Source organism: Dermacentor variabilis, chromosome 11 (genome assembly GCF_050947875.1).
Source record: "Dermacentor variabilis isolate Ectoservices chromosome 11, ASM5094787v1, whole genome shotgun sequence".
Taxonomy (NCBI): Eukaryota; Metazoa; Arthropoda; class Arachnida; order Ixodida; family Ixodidae; genus Dermacentor; species Dermacentor variabilis.
The window spans coordinates 56,288,274-56,303,466 of NC_134578.1; the positions used below are offsets into that span (position 1 = coordinate 56,288,274).

Below are 15,193 nucleotides of genomic sequence, written 5' to 3' on the forward strand. Positions count from 1 at the left end.
TTGCTGTGTATGTTGTTTGCGAAGCCATGCCTCACTGTGTCTGTGGTCGATCGTGTCTTTATTACCTCTGCCGCGGACACAAAAAGAACTTACATTATGGGCTGTATTTTTGGACAAGTGTATTTGTCCACGAAGTATTGCAATTTAAATTTCTATTCATATTGCACTTCACCAGTGGCTCGAACACCGGCATTATTGCTGCGGTCAGTCTCCATTGTGGCAAATGATAATGAAAGACAAAATTAAATGTTACCAAATACAGGCCTAAGTGTCTGAATGCTTAACTTACCTAATGTCATTATTTGTAGTTGCAGCATGCATAAAGATTTAATGTCATGTGCCATGATGCTGGTATGCCTGAAATTTTGTAAGGTCTTTAACCTGAGTATTTGTCTGCTGTACTCCAAAAATATTTTTACTACTACCATCTAATATCAAAATTTCACATAAAGCGGCGTTGGTAGCCTCGAGCCAGAAGGGATGACACCTCTGGTAAGGAATGTGATGGTGAGAAATTGCTGCAGTGTGTACAGCTTGTACCAGTACAGACTCTTATTCTAATCAAATGATTACGAATACCATATGGTAGTAAAGAAATATATATAGTTTTTCTGTGAGAAAACCATTACCTACAATGTCTGACATCTAATAAGCTATACAGCTGCTCTATTGTACATGTGCTACTACATGATGTGTACTTTTGCTACCAGGGGAAGTTTAATGGATAATGTGATACCTATTTCACTTCGTCCATTTCATGGTGCTCACTCTTTCCTGCATTCTGGAATGTGTATTATAATGCATTTTAAGTACTTTTTTTCGTTCTTTTTTTTTCTTCATCCTTGATTGTCTATTACACCTGGAGTTGTTCAACAAGCCATGCCTGTCACTATTGGCTAGGCTATCCTTTCCTGTTAACATTAAACTTTCTTCTGTGTGGCCACTTGTGGGTGTGGATTTATGTACTACAGGGTTTCCCTTGTGACTTAGTCTTTGAATATGTGTATTTTGTAGATACTGGATAAGTTGCATGGTGCAAATAACATGACGGTGAGTATTGGCCTCGAGCTCCACCACTGGAAAAGCTGGCGCCACCGTCGGCGTGACGTGCTATTAGGGATCACGTGGACATAGCGGCCGCGTCGGCTGCTTCGGGAGCGCCAAAGCGAGCTGAAAACGAGTTTAAATTCCCTCGTACGCTGCGGTCCTCATTTGGTGGCGAAATTCTCCCGCTTCGCGTGTCTCCTTTACAACGCTTGAAAGCACTACAATAGGTAGTGGCTGCCTTTGAGGCTACTGCTCGGTGCCGCAGGGCGCGACGCACGTAACGGAGGCCGGTGTCAGCCTCATTCACACGTAGCCGCAGGACAAGAAGCTGCGTGAAGCTTGGCTCGCGAAACATAAAACCGGCAAACAGTCATCGGCTACAACTCGGGTATGCAGCAAGCACAGACGCGAGGAAGATTTTTGCTACGGCGCCGGGTCTGCGATGTTCGGAGAACGCGCACTGAGACACTCGCCCGAGTCCGCTGCCCGACTATATAATGTCATGACGGTTTGGTCTATGAACTTGTCGATGCTATAGATACTGGCAAGTTCACTGGAGTGGAACGGGAGCGGTAAGAAGCACAGTAAAGAAAAAAGCATGGCATATTGTCATGTTTGTGTTATGAATTAATACACTGGATTACAAAAAAGAAGCAGCCGGAAATCGCACGCTGAGAACACCGATAAACATGCAGTGCGACGCAACTCGAGAAATAATATTGAAACGTCCAAAAATTTAGAAGACAAAAAAAGATTGAATCGTCGCGACGGCACATCACAGTCCCCCGTAGGCAGTGGGCGTAACCAGGCTGATGATGATGATAGCGCCCACGCAACAATGGTTGCTTGTATACTGTCAAATGCTCATATTCTGCGATCTAAAGCTCATGGCACGGTGCGAAAACGCGCACGCGGCGAAAGCGAAACAGTGCGCGGACAAGCATGCAGACGCGCAGTCGGTCGCTGCACTGAGGCTTGATTCTATTACGCTCCATTTAGTTATACAAATACTGTAGGAACATATTTCACATAGTTTGCTCTCAGTGTTTACCTACCTTTCACGCAAGAAGCCGGTTCGGGAGACTTCATCGCGCCGACGTACTGCGCGCAGTGGCGTTCAGTGTACGTATTCGGTAAAGAGATAGCGTCTGTAAACGAGTCTGTGTTTTCAGTTTGCCCAAGATTATTATTTAGACAGTAAAAACTTCTCACGTTTCGAAAGTATACTTACAGAAATGTCCGGGAGAGCTCGCGCGTGGTGTTTTCAGTGAGCGCTGACAGCAAAACCTATCAGGAGCGCGCCACGTGATCCCTCATACTACGCCAGCGAGGCGCTTCCGATAGATGGCGACTCCGTAACTCCTCGCCGCCAATTCAAGAGGGCTAATGCTCTCGTATGATGTAGGACCAGGTTTTTGAGCAGTCTAGCTGGTAAAATAAAAAATGCTAATTATGTATTTGTCCACTTCAGCAATCTAGCTTTGGTACACATAAAAAAAGAACATGCCAGTGATCCTTGTCCTTAGCTACACGAATGTGCACTATATGGGTGAATGCTGTTAATTTTTGTAAATGTGGCATCGATCTAAAAGCATTAAAACTTAAAGCACTGAGCAGTTAAATGTCATTTTCATGTCCATGCAGCAGGGGTATTGAAGCAAGGTCACATTCTCCGCAATTAACTCATTTCACAAAATGGATGCTTTGGCAGTCATTATATAAAACTCCTGGGCATAGTCCTCAGCTGTGTGACGTTTCGAAAAACAACTGTATGAAGCCAGAGGAGTTAACTGGTTTTCTTTTAATTGAAGCAGAAATAATTGTGCATGTTGTTTAAATTGACAAGCTTCGTTTTCTTAATGAAGCAAAGTGTGAACAAAAGAAAAAAAAGACAACATGCAAATGGAAAGCCATGCTGATATCCTGCGCATGACCCGCCGTGGTTGCTCAGTGGCTATGGTGTTGGGCTGCTGAGCACGAGGTCGCGGGATCGAATCCCGGCCACGGCGGCCACATTTCGATGGGGGCGAAATGCGAAAACACCCGTGTGCTTAGATTTAGGTGCACGTTAAAGAACCCCAGGTGGTCCAAATTTCCGGAGTCCTCCACTACGGCGTGCCTCATAATCAGAAAGTGGTTTTGGCACGTAAAACCCCAAATATTATTATTATTATATCCTGCGCATGAGTCGTGCAAAAGTTGTGGGCTCAGCTTCCACTGTTGGCAAGTTGAAGCTTATAGCAAATTTAACCCACATCCTTATCTCTACATCTAAAATTTAAGAAAGACATTTCCTTTGCTTTCCCTGGCTTCACTGGATATGATGACATAAATGGTTATTACTGAAAGTTGATTATTACTGAAAATTGAGCCCCTTTAATTATGCTCCAGGAACAATTCTCTAGTGGTAAGAATTCTTCAGTGATCTTCAGTAGCATTTTAGTTTTAGAGCAGACGTGTTGATTGAGTAGATGTGAGGCAGTATTCGTAACACAGTCGCTTGGCGTTATAGCACGAATTGTTGAGCCACTGCTCGTTTCGAACATTATTATAGGTCTGTAAGTGATCTGTAAGTGATTGGTCTGTAAGTAAATTGTGATGTTGAAGGACCTCACGCATGATCCCACGTGAACCTCTTGATTTCCTAGTGCAGCCTTGAACGCTAGCATATTTCACATGGATATGTTGGAGAAACTGGTGCTGGGCTGAGGATTCTCGGTAAACTTAAATATCTGAAACACTTCACTAATGACCTGCCTTTTTGCAGCCTTTGGAGATGTGTTCCTATTAAAGTAACCTACCTTGTAAGGCTGCTTATGAGTAAATTATTAGCTATTGCTTATAGCTACTTGGCCTGCTATAGGTGAGCATTAGGCAGTCTGCATTTGCATTAGACCACTGGAAACATTGTGAAGCAGCACCGGTGGCAATACAGGCGAAATCCGCGATAACGAAATCCCGCGACTACAAAATTCGCTCGGCAGCGAAATATTTTCGTAACCCCATCGAAAGCCCACAAGTTTCAGTGCATTTCGTACCTCTGTATTTTCAATGCAGAGGTAGTTTCAATGCATTTCGTACCTTGTAGTACGCTGTACTACAATCCCGCGTCAACGAAATTTGCTGGAACCCCACATATTACCTACTCTCGCGAGGCTAGCCGCTCCAAAATGGGCTCAAATGCGATTGCTTTGCAGTGCTCTGCTTTGCTGCATTGCTTTGCTCTGCCTCCGGTGCCGAGCTACACAAAATCATGCAAAAGGGATCGTATCTCGGAAAGCAATAGACCGAGAATAATGCTCCACAGCAGCACTGCCACTTCTGATAGTACTTTGTACTATCGGCAATGCTGTTCAATGGAGAGTTTTAGGCTAAAGGCCCCCAACATTTGGGGCCCAAAGAAACAGCGTCGAAGCCAGTGCGCGAGACATAAACTGCGCTTGGGTTTTGTATTGGGCACGTTATTTCACTGGTTTAGCGGGAGCCCCAAACACATGACCCGAAAGCTTTGCGTCAACAAACATGGCGGCATCCATAGGAGCGACGGTCCTAACCAACGTTGGTTCTGGCCTAGCACCAAATTTACCGGGTTCGATTCGCGGTAACGCGGGAAGTTCGCAGGCCAGGAGAAGTGATTGCGCTTTCTGTCACCTAGCGTGTGTTATGAATATTGATTCATTAGACGCCGTTGATTCCGAATTCGATGGTCGATTTCATGGCTCGTAGGTCCAACATGGCTAAACTTGACTGGTGAAGGGAAGGCATGTAAAGTTGGTTAGTCAAAACTAAGCGCAACTAATTGCTTGCTGATCATAGAATGACCTCAATATTTTAATTGAATGCGGAAACACAAATGTCATAAGTACTAATCATAAAATATATATATATAAATATATATATATATTTTTATATATAAACATATAAAAATGTATATAAATTAATTTATAATAGCTTTTCATTGATGCTGTAGTGGCGCTGCAAGCGCAAGACGCTATCCGCAAACACAAAGCCTCTTAACTCTTCGCTCCTGCGTACCCCAACACCAACACCCGCAAAGCTCTTTGGGGTCTCTATTCTAAAACTCTCTAATATCCTCACAAGCTTTCCAAAGTAGGCTAACGGAATTTCAACAGTAAAGTTTCGTTCTACAACGCATTACCTATATGTGCTGTTTGATTTCACAATAACGAAATTCTCGCGAAAGCGAATTCTATCGCATTCCCTGCCGATGTCGTTATTGCTAGGTTCCAGCTACATATTGTAACATACATTGAAGATGGAGGCTGGCAAAATAGGCGCTGTCTCTTTAATGGTGGGCCAAAAAAACGTAGATGCAGCCAACACGCTTCATCGTCTTTCATGCCGTCGACCTTTGCGTGTGCCTTCCTGCTGTGCGAGAGCATCATTCTTTCAGTATTGTTGCACTGAGTCTAACCAGAGCTTTAACCAGAGTTATTGTGCTCATAACCATCAATAACGGCGTGAAGTACCAAAACGGGAGACGTCTATCCCCCCTGACGTAGCACCTTCACCAAGAAGTGTGCTGCTGAAAGAATTGCGTTCAGTCGCAAGTTGACGAGTGATAAATCAGAAACATGCGCCATGGGATAGGCACGCATGTTAAGCACACGTTTATTTCCGTGCATGAGAAGTAATTTCCTAAAAAGAAAAAAACGGCAGAAAGAAAAAGAGCAAGCGAAAAAAATTATCGTTAAAGGTCAGTTGGTTGCGCACCTCTTTTCAGTACGTTTTCTGTCGTTAGTGAAGGCCACAGTCAAAAAGGAGAATGGTGCTATGCTTAGGGCAGATCTAGCCTTGCACAGGCGTACCGTCAATAGCTCCACCCGAAACATGCATGGTGATAGTTCGTCATCGCAGTCGAATCGCATGATAGATTAATTGTAGAAGCTCTACTGATGAGATTGTACTCATGAATGCTGTGTGTCGGCACGCCTCTGGTTTTTCTGAGCTGAAGTTGCCGACCTTGTGTCGGGCACAACTCGCTTTTGTATACCTAGATGTATACAGCCTCTCATGTGCAGGCATGCATGATGACCCCGCTGGCAGCTGTCGTCTGCTTATCCTTCCCTTTCCATCCATTTCCATAACGCACCTTGCATAGGCCCAGTGCCGTCCGCCTTGTCATAAAGAGATTCAAGGTCTTTCACTTCAGCGAAGGTTTCACTTTACTCAGTAACAGTTAGCTGTGGCACCGTCGGCTCACCCAACTGCATGACGTACTACGCGCGATTGACGTGCAGCCATCACCCATCATTCGTCGAGGCCGGGCCAATTCAGAGTTGCGCAGTTGTCGTCATTACCTTGCGATCAGATGACCGTAAGAGTAATGTAACAGTCTGCGATTAAATTTGTAACGATGCCTTTTTCGATTCATTTTCTTTTCGCGCTTAGTCAGTGGTCAGAGCGACGCTTCGCCCGCGTTATCAACGGCATCGGTAGGCCGTGAACGGTGGATGATGAGTGGGGCACATAAAATCCAGCGCAATACAGGCATTGCTACAAAATCGCGGCCCATAAATTCATTACTTGCTTCTAATGTTCTCGTCCGCAATGTACGTCCCAGACTCTTCACTCACTTCATGCGCCGACCAGATATACTGGCGTTGGCGTTGTTTTGAGAACGAGAGCTTTACAACTAAAGCTTCTGTAGTAACGGGATAATGGCAAGCGCCGACGAGCACGGTGAAACAAACTATCTTTTCTGTGCAGCAGTCGATAGTCCCAGGGATCCATCTTTCCCCATCAACCCTCTGGACCCGATCCATCTCGCCATCGGAAAAGCGAGCAGCAGCTGACAACAGTCCATGCACTGGTTTCGGTGCCTTTAATGGCCTTTATGCGTACCAACTGTACCAACAACGAAGCGAATTGTGCTTTACGGAATAGTGCGGACAAATAAATGCAATTTTGATGTGAAAGTTGAGTGAAAACTTCGTAGATGTAGGCGCTGTATGTCGTTTAAGCCGTTCGAAACGCAGTTGTGCGCGTTAATGAAGGCTTATGGATTACCAGGCAGTCAAATTTCGCGCACTCATGCCTCCCCTACACCCTTAAGATTTGCCACAGGCTTAAATTTAGCTTATATCAGTCGAACTTGCGTCGGCTCGTTGGTCTAGGGGTATGATTCTCGCTTAGGGTGCGAGAGGTCCCGGGTTCAAATCCCGGACGAGCCCGTTTTTTTTTTTTCTTCTTCTTAACGTAACTTTATTACTTTTAATAATGGATGATGCATCTGAAGTCACGAATCAATGAAAATGCGATATTTGCAACTGCTTGTGGGTTCGGTTATCGACGCCCCAGCTATCGAAACCAAGCGCGCGACACAACGAATAACTACTTTCAGGTTGCAGTCGGTAGTAATTAAGTTAAATGATGCAGTAGGGGTGGCTGACAAGGTACTACCAATTAGACGTGTATCATATATCGGAAACGTTAGGCAGCAGACTGAACAGCGCACGGTCGCAACATTGCAAGCAATTCCACGCACTGTTTAAAACGAACAGTTGTGGTCCCGCGCTTGCATGAAAGCTGTGGCCGCAGTTTACTCCCTAACCTAGGTACTTTTCGTGCGGTATGTGGAGGTTTTGAATTGTAGGTGCGAGCTTGCCGAATACGCTTTCTGCGGACAGTATTGGCGGCGAGGAGTTACGGAGTCGCCATCTATCGGAAGCGCCTCGCTGGCGTAGTATGAGGGATCACGTGGCGCGTTCCTCATAGGTTTTGCTGTCAGCGGTCACTGAAAACACCACGCGCGAGCTTTCCCGGACATTTCTGTAAGTACTTTCGAAACGAGAGAAGTTTCTTACTGTCTAAATAATAATCTTGGGCAAACTGAAAGCACACAATCGTTTACAGACGCTATCTCTTTACCGAATACGTACAGTGAACGCCACTGCGCGCGGTCGCCGCGATGGAGTCTCCCGAACCGGCTTCTTGCGTGAAAGGTAGGTAAACGCTGAGAGAAAACTATGCGAAATATGTTCTTATAGTGTTTGTATAACTAAATGGAGTGTAATAGAACGGAGCCTCAATCCAGCGATCGCGCAGATTCGCAGCGACCGATTGCGCGTCTGCATGCTTGTCCGCGCACAGTTTCGCTTTCTCCGCGCGCGCGTTTTCGCACCGTGCCATGAGCTTTAGGCCGCAGAATAGGAGCATTTGACAGTATACAAGCAACCATTGTTGCGTGGGCGCTATCAGAGCTGTTCAAAAATAATTTCATTGTAGAGACTTCGACGCCTACGGGGACTGTGATGTGCCGTCGCGACGATTCAATCTTTTTTTTCTTTTAAATTCTTTGACCTTTAAATACTATTTCTCGAGTTGCGTCGCACTGCATGTTTATCGGTGCTCTCAGCGTGCAATTTCCCTCTGCTCCTTTTTTGTAATCCAGTGCATTAATTCATAACACAAACATGACCATATGCCATGCTTTTTTTTTTAAATGTGCTTCTTACCGCTGCCTTTCGACTCTACTGAACTTGCCAGTATCTATAGCATCGACAAGTTCATACACCAAACCGTCATGACATTAGTCGGGCAGCGGACTCGGGCGAGCGTCTCAGTTCGCGTTTTCAGAACATCGCAGACCGGGCGCCGTAGCAGAAATCTTCCTCGCGTCTGTGCTTGCTGCATACCCGAGTTGCAGCCGATAACTGTTTGCCGGTTTTATGTTTCCCGAGCCAAGCTTCACGCAGCTTCTTGTCCTGCGGCTACGTGTGAATAAGGCTGACACCGTCCTCCGTTACGTGCGTCCGGCACTGCGGCACCGAGCAGTAGCCTACCATGTTGCGCGCCTTCAAAGGCAGCCACTACCTATTGTAATGCTTTCAAGCGTTGTAAAGGAGACACTCGAAGCGGGAAAATTTCGCCACTAAATGAGGACCGCAGCATTCGAGGGAATTTAAACTCGTTTTCAGCTCCCTTTGGCGCGCCCGATGCAGCCGACGCGGCCGCTATGTCCACGTGATCCCTCCTAGCACGTCACGCCGACGGTGGCGCCAACTTTTCCAGTGGTGGAGCTCGAGGCCAATACGCGCCGCCGCTATATGACAGCACGCACTAGCTTCATTTCTATATATATGTATATACATATATTTGTAGTGTGCGCAATACGAATCAGAGTAACAAGAGCGGATATGCGAAATGCGTATATCTGCGATATGATAGTCGCCCCCTATATGGACAGTCGCAAGTTCAAAATATCCAGTAGTTTCCGCTCTGTCGCAAGAGAATTCATTGTATTGGAAATTTCGTTGTCCCGATGCTGAAGGGCCGCACTTCAAAAGTTTCGAAGCCCGAGATGTCAGCAAATTCGGTCAAGGTTAGCCCTGGCATGTCGGCTCGTTGGTCTAGGGGTATGATTCTCGCTTCGGGTGCGAGAGGTCCCGGGTTCAAATCCCGGACGAGCCCTGTTTTTAATCCGCGGGGGAATTTTTTTTTTTTCCTTTCACAAGAGGTGTTTCTCGAGAGCAGCCCACTGCAGCTACTTCCATCGAACCACTGGACACCGCACGTGCAAGCAAAAGCTTGGTGAGCAGAGTAATCTTCAAAATTTGTTACATATTGCATGCAGTACAGCATTGTTGTCTATAGACAATTTGTGTATACAGCTGTTGTTGTTTTTTTTTTACTTCTTGCATGCATTCGACACCCTCAACAGTGCTCTCTTGTTGGGCAAAGTGCATGCCTAGGGCATGTGTACGCCTGCTCAAATGGCTGGCCAACTTTCTGACCGGGTACTCCAGTGTGTTGTATACTGTGGTGTTTACTCTACACCAACCTACAGCTGTTATTATGAGTGCCTCAGAGGTAAGTCTTGGGACTAACACTCTTCTTGATCTATATGTCAATGACATGCCCCACAACAGTCATTTCCTTCTTGTGCAGTGTATATACGTGGATGATACGCAGTGGCGTAGCTAGGTCGTCTGGCACCCGGGGCCCTTAGCTCTTAATCACTCATTTCGCAACTGCTTCAGTTCTACTCATTCACTGCCTCCTCTTCCCCTTCCTCTCTACCACTGTATCTAGCTAAGTGATGCTGCAATTTCTGCAGTGGTTTTATGGGGATTACAGATAATTACAGCTGTTAAGAGGCTATATAATGTGGTGATCGACGCTCAGGGAGCTCCAGAGGGCATTGTGCATATTGGACGCGGCGCGAAAGTCCAAATGAATTTCTTGTGTCTCCTTTCCCCTCTGTCATGCTCCTTCCATGTATATACGTGCTCTGAACCACCCCAACGCGGGCCAACTTTCGAGAGAAAAAATTTTGCTTTAAAAGAAAGCTGACTTTTGCATGGCAAAATATATCAATGCCGGGGGGTGCTGGGTCAGGGAAGCAAAGAATCCACCACAGCAAACAGATGGCAGGGCAGGTAGGGGAACGGCCTCAAAGTCCTTGCAGAAACAGAAATATAGGAATGTTTGCGACAGCCAATACAAGAAACCAGTGAATGTTGAAGAGCGTGACAGTGGCAAACGGAAAACAATGTTAAGAAGGGGACTGGAGTGATGGATACGGGGAAGGGGGGACAGGCACAAAAGGTGTCAAGAATGAAGTTGGCAGATAATTATGGACATAGGGAGAGCGTCTTGTCACGACCCAATCGCTCAACACCAGACGGCTGTGGCCAGTCGCCTAGCTGAGGCTCACCTACCACGTGGTAACACGTGCTGCTTGCAGCGAAGAACCCATCCCAACTAAACGTCTCGGCAATTTTCAGAATAGATGGGTGTCAGGAGACACGGTGCTTTCAGATCTCTCAGAGCTACTGGCCCTCATTTCACTGCGAACAATGGACGCCGTAATTTTCACAAAGGCTTCTAAACAGGAACCAGCCCTGCTTCGGACTGTGTGCCTCATCAGTTCCCGAGTGTGATCAAATAACAATATGCTTCGCGTGATGACTACAATACCATGATGGCAACTTACTTCCAAACATCTCTTCAAACAAGTCGGACAGCAGGTCATCAGAAGTGAGTGAAACTTGCATCATATACTATTGAAGTTCCAGCAAAAAGCTTCGTTCCTTTATTTTCAAATCTAGAATGCCCACAGTGCCGAAAGCACGATTGAGTGACAGGAAACTTGCAAAATAGTGCCCGCCCTGTCCCATACGTAGCCGTGGCCATACCACTCACTAGAAGGTCTGGCTGGAAGGGAGCGGTGACCTCCACTGTTACCTAGGCTGTAACAAGTCTGGCCTGCAAACGAGAAGACGCATGATAGTGCGCTGTTTTGTTATAGCACTGTTCGTTTTTGCAAGTCATGTACCAGCTAGGACATCAACATGCCATTATATAAATCCATCGATTCATAAACGAAAGTTCATATTTTTTAAATATCATCATTTTTTTTAAAGATAGCATAATTTGATGCAAAGTAGCTGCAAAATGTGGATGTCCAGGGCGTTTGTCTTTGCATGGTGTACAACCCACCTCCCCATATATATATATATATATATATAGAGAGAGAGAGAGAGAGAGAGAGGTAGTTGTCAGGGGAGCCCCCCAACGGAATAATCAATTTTTGGCTACGCAAAGACGGATGAAACGCCACAGCTCCTCTGTCAGCCCAGCCACAGTGCCCGAAATCCTCTCCCTTCCCCTGAGTATACGAGCACCTCTCCAATCCGCCACTGAAGGATCGAAACATGTGTGTTCCAAGTAAAATCACCACTTTTGCTCGTCAAATGGCCTGTGAAGGCCTTCGATGCCATGACGACTCGCAGGATGAACTTCCCTAATTTCAGAGTCTGTGTTGTCTCCCCTTGTCCATATTGGTCATCAAGTGCTGACATTCCCAGGATGCATAATGCATGTACAATGCATTTATTCAATGTAGAATGTGTGCCCACCAATTTGTCTTCACTCCTTACTAGCTGCCATATATGCAGAAAGGGTTGAGTGTGGGCAGTCCTGTTTCGTCCAACAAACGCACCAACCCACTCTTGCAGGGTTGTTGCTGGGTTCACCTTTTAAAGACCGCCACAGTCTTGATGGTGGCAAAGTAGTAAATGTGTAGTTCAAATTCCCAGTCACTTCTGTCAAGATCAGAATCCTTTCAACCCATAGGGCGTAGATTGCAGCCGCTCCAGAGGCCTGGGGAACATTATGTGCGCTTAATGTGACACTTGCGAGACACTGGACCGCGAGTTGTACTGTGTGCATGTGTTATGCACGCATAATGTAATGGCAAGAGGTATGTATACTATACTAGTAGAATGAAACGTGACAAAAATGCTAATATACAACACTTTGTATGTGCATTTATTCGAGAGTGCCAGTCATGCCACTATGAATCTGGTCACTAAAGGTCATGTGGCATGTGATCTAAGAGCATGAGCGAAAATTATGCCAACGTCATACGAACTGGAGAAGGTGGATACAGATGTATGCGCATTAGTTAGGCTTAAATTGATGTGTTCCATTCCGTGAGTTGATAGTACCTCAGGCTGACTTCTCTGCCAATTCTTAACTAAACATTACTCTCTCTCCAGACAGCACACACTCACAAGAACAGTAAGACATCAAAATGCGCCGGTGAAGAAATGCTGGGCATGTTGCTGAAGCTGCAGTAGAATCCTGATCCTGCAATTTTCTAGAGACCTAGGAAAACACTTGTATCATCTCAGATTCGTATGATCTGTAACAAGACGCAATTACAACACCAGAGTATAGCCAAGACAGTCATAGTTATTCATGATTACTACATTTGTCTGAGATAGTCCTTTAGGCTATCTGACCTTTATTTCTCCAATGTGGTTGAAGAGTCCCTTCTTGAATGTGGAAAATACCATGCTCGTTTCATCACCTACATTCAAGTGTTCATAGCATGCTGCAAAATGCTAAGGGCATTTAGTGTCCGTCGTCAATGGTGGCTGTTCGTTGCATTTGGCAGTGTTTTTATTTGTCGCTGTATGGTTCCCACCTCAGAAATTTGTATCATTCACCATGGCTACGGAGGGTGTTACAGATCATCCCAAAATAGAATAAACTGTACCTGGTTCCTTCTGGTCAGGACTCTTCAAAATTATGCACGGCCCTGATCAGCCGCTCTCGGCACTGTGGGAAATGGAGTGCTGTTAAGGGTCAACTGATAGATCACTGGATTTTGCCACAGATATCGAAGCCATATTTCTCGAAACTGGTGGTAAGCACAGGGTTTTCGCTAAACAGATTCATTGCTGGTAGGCTTCAGTTGTGCAATTGGGACACGCAATGTAAAAGATCATTATAAAGTAAAGTTGTGAAATTTAATTATTAGCTAACATCACTCTAGAATTTGTCTTGCGAGTAGCATCTGCCTATTCAAGTAATCTAGCTGACGTGGCACAATTGCACTACTACCACAGGAGATCGTTAAAAAAGTTGACAGTCACCTTAGCATATGTTAAAGAGGATGACGATGAAAGCCGGCATGCTCACGAGACAATCACTAACTTGACATTTTCATACGAATGCATTACTTCCTATTACTTCTTTTCTCCCACCAAAGGTTGTGGGATCGAGTGCCTTAATTAACTTAGCCCTAAATACAAAGGTCAAGGGTACAACTCCTGCCAAAGGTCGTGGGTTCAAGTGCCTTAACTATATCGTAATTAACTTCACCTTAATTAACACCAAAGGTCGAGGGTTCGACTCTCGAACTTCATAATTTTGAATGGAATCCAACTTGAAGACATAGCCACTTTGGTTCCCTTGAATTTTGGGGCCATAACGCTGGACATCGGATTTTCTGACCCATGAGCCATCTAAAGCTTTAGGCTGAATAATTATTTCGACTACATTGTCGAAACTACATTGCCGCTACACATTGTCGTCTGTACTGTCCATCACACTGACGACTCTGCAATCAGAGCAGACAAGGGGGTGTGGACCCACGTCTATAGAAACTACTTGGTCACTTCACCCTGTGATGCATCCAGGTCTCCGGAGTGCTGAAGACATGCGACACGACTCTGTTGCCACTAAATCAGCATGTAAAATAACTAGAGGTGTTCAAGTAGCAAAATTTGCTAATTGAATTGGATACAGATATTGGAGAAACATAGCCTTTGAGTACAGAATTTCCTTTTTATTTTAGAACAAAGTAAAATACCAGAAAGGTTGTATGCTGTCCGTTTGGTAAAAAAGGGGCTTACAGTATTCAATACGTCTAATGCTGTTCTCAACTGGGTGTCCAGTCTGCCAAGGAGCTTGTAAATGAGGAACAACTGAAAAGTGATATCTGGTGCACTATGACAGCGACAGTAATTAGGGAAAGGAACAGCCTGTCACCAGAGGCACATTGTGTGTGGTTGGTGGAGGAGCCGAGTCTATGGCTTCAGAACTGCATATTGCTTTTAAAGCAATGCGAAAATAGTGAAAACTGGCTTTACCATATACTAATAAATAGCTTTCTCTAAATCCAAACAAATTTATGGACTCTCTAACGGCAAGGTACCCCCTACTGAATGACTGGAAATAACGGAGCAGAATTTTACTAGCATGCATGCTTGCTCAGAAAATGGTGCCAACGCTCGGCAACTGCAATTCCCTTGCAGGAGAATTGTTTGCAACAGTCACCACTCGCATTTGTCATCCTCCTTAAAGACTTCATAAGTGCAGTGGTCTCTTACAGACCGAGTGATCAAGTACTCAACAGTTGTAAATATTGATTTGTTGATCGAATACGAATCAAACAGCAAAGACTATTGAATTCATATGTGAAATTTTCTATATTCATACACCCAAAAAGAAAAAAAAAGAACTTACCATTTGAATGAGCTTTCGTAGTAGCTCACTGTCATCCTATGTTAAAACTCGTGTAGCCTTGCGCAGCCATCTTCCAATGACAATGGGGATGATGCCTATATTGACAGAAGACTGCTGCCAAAGCCACAAGTGTGGCTTCAGTTTCATGTGGAATTTGTAATGAGCAGGCACCTTTCAGAACAATAGTCTTGAAAAAAAGGCGCACATTAATGTTAACGGTTAAAGTGTAAATTTTCTTTTCCAGTATGAGCTCCCACTCTTGCATGAAGATCTAGTGGGAGCAGGCCGAAAACTGGTGTTCTGGGTGGGAGGCATGTCTTCGAGCCATTCAGTGTCTCTTAGTGCCACGAAAACAGAGGCTGCA

General features: G+C 45.2%; 2 non-coding genes across 2 annotated transcripts; both read left to right on the forward strand.

The window, feature by feature from the left end:
- The first annotated feature begins 7,169 nt into the window (after positions 1 to 7,169).
- Positions 7,170 to 7,241, forward strand: TRNAP-AGG (transfer RNA proline (anticodon AGG)). The gene has a single exon. It is a non-coding gene; the product is annotated as a tRNA-Pro (tRNA).
- Positions 7,242 to 9,408: 2,167 nt separating this feature from the next.
- Positions 9,409 to 9,480, forward strand: TRNAP-CGG (transfer RNA proline (anticodon CGG)). Its single transcript has one exon. It is a non-coding gene; the product is annotated as a tRNA-Pro (tRNA).
- Positions 9,481 to 15,193: the final 5,713 nt, after the last annotated feature.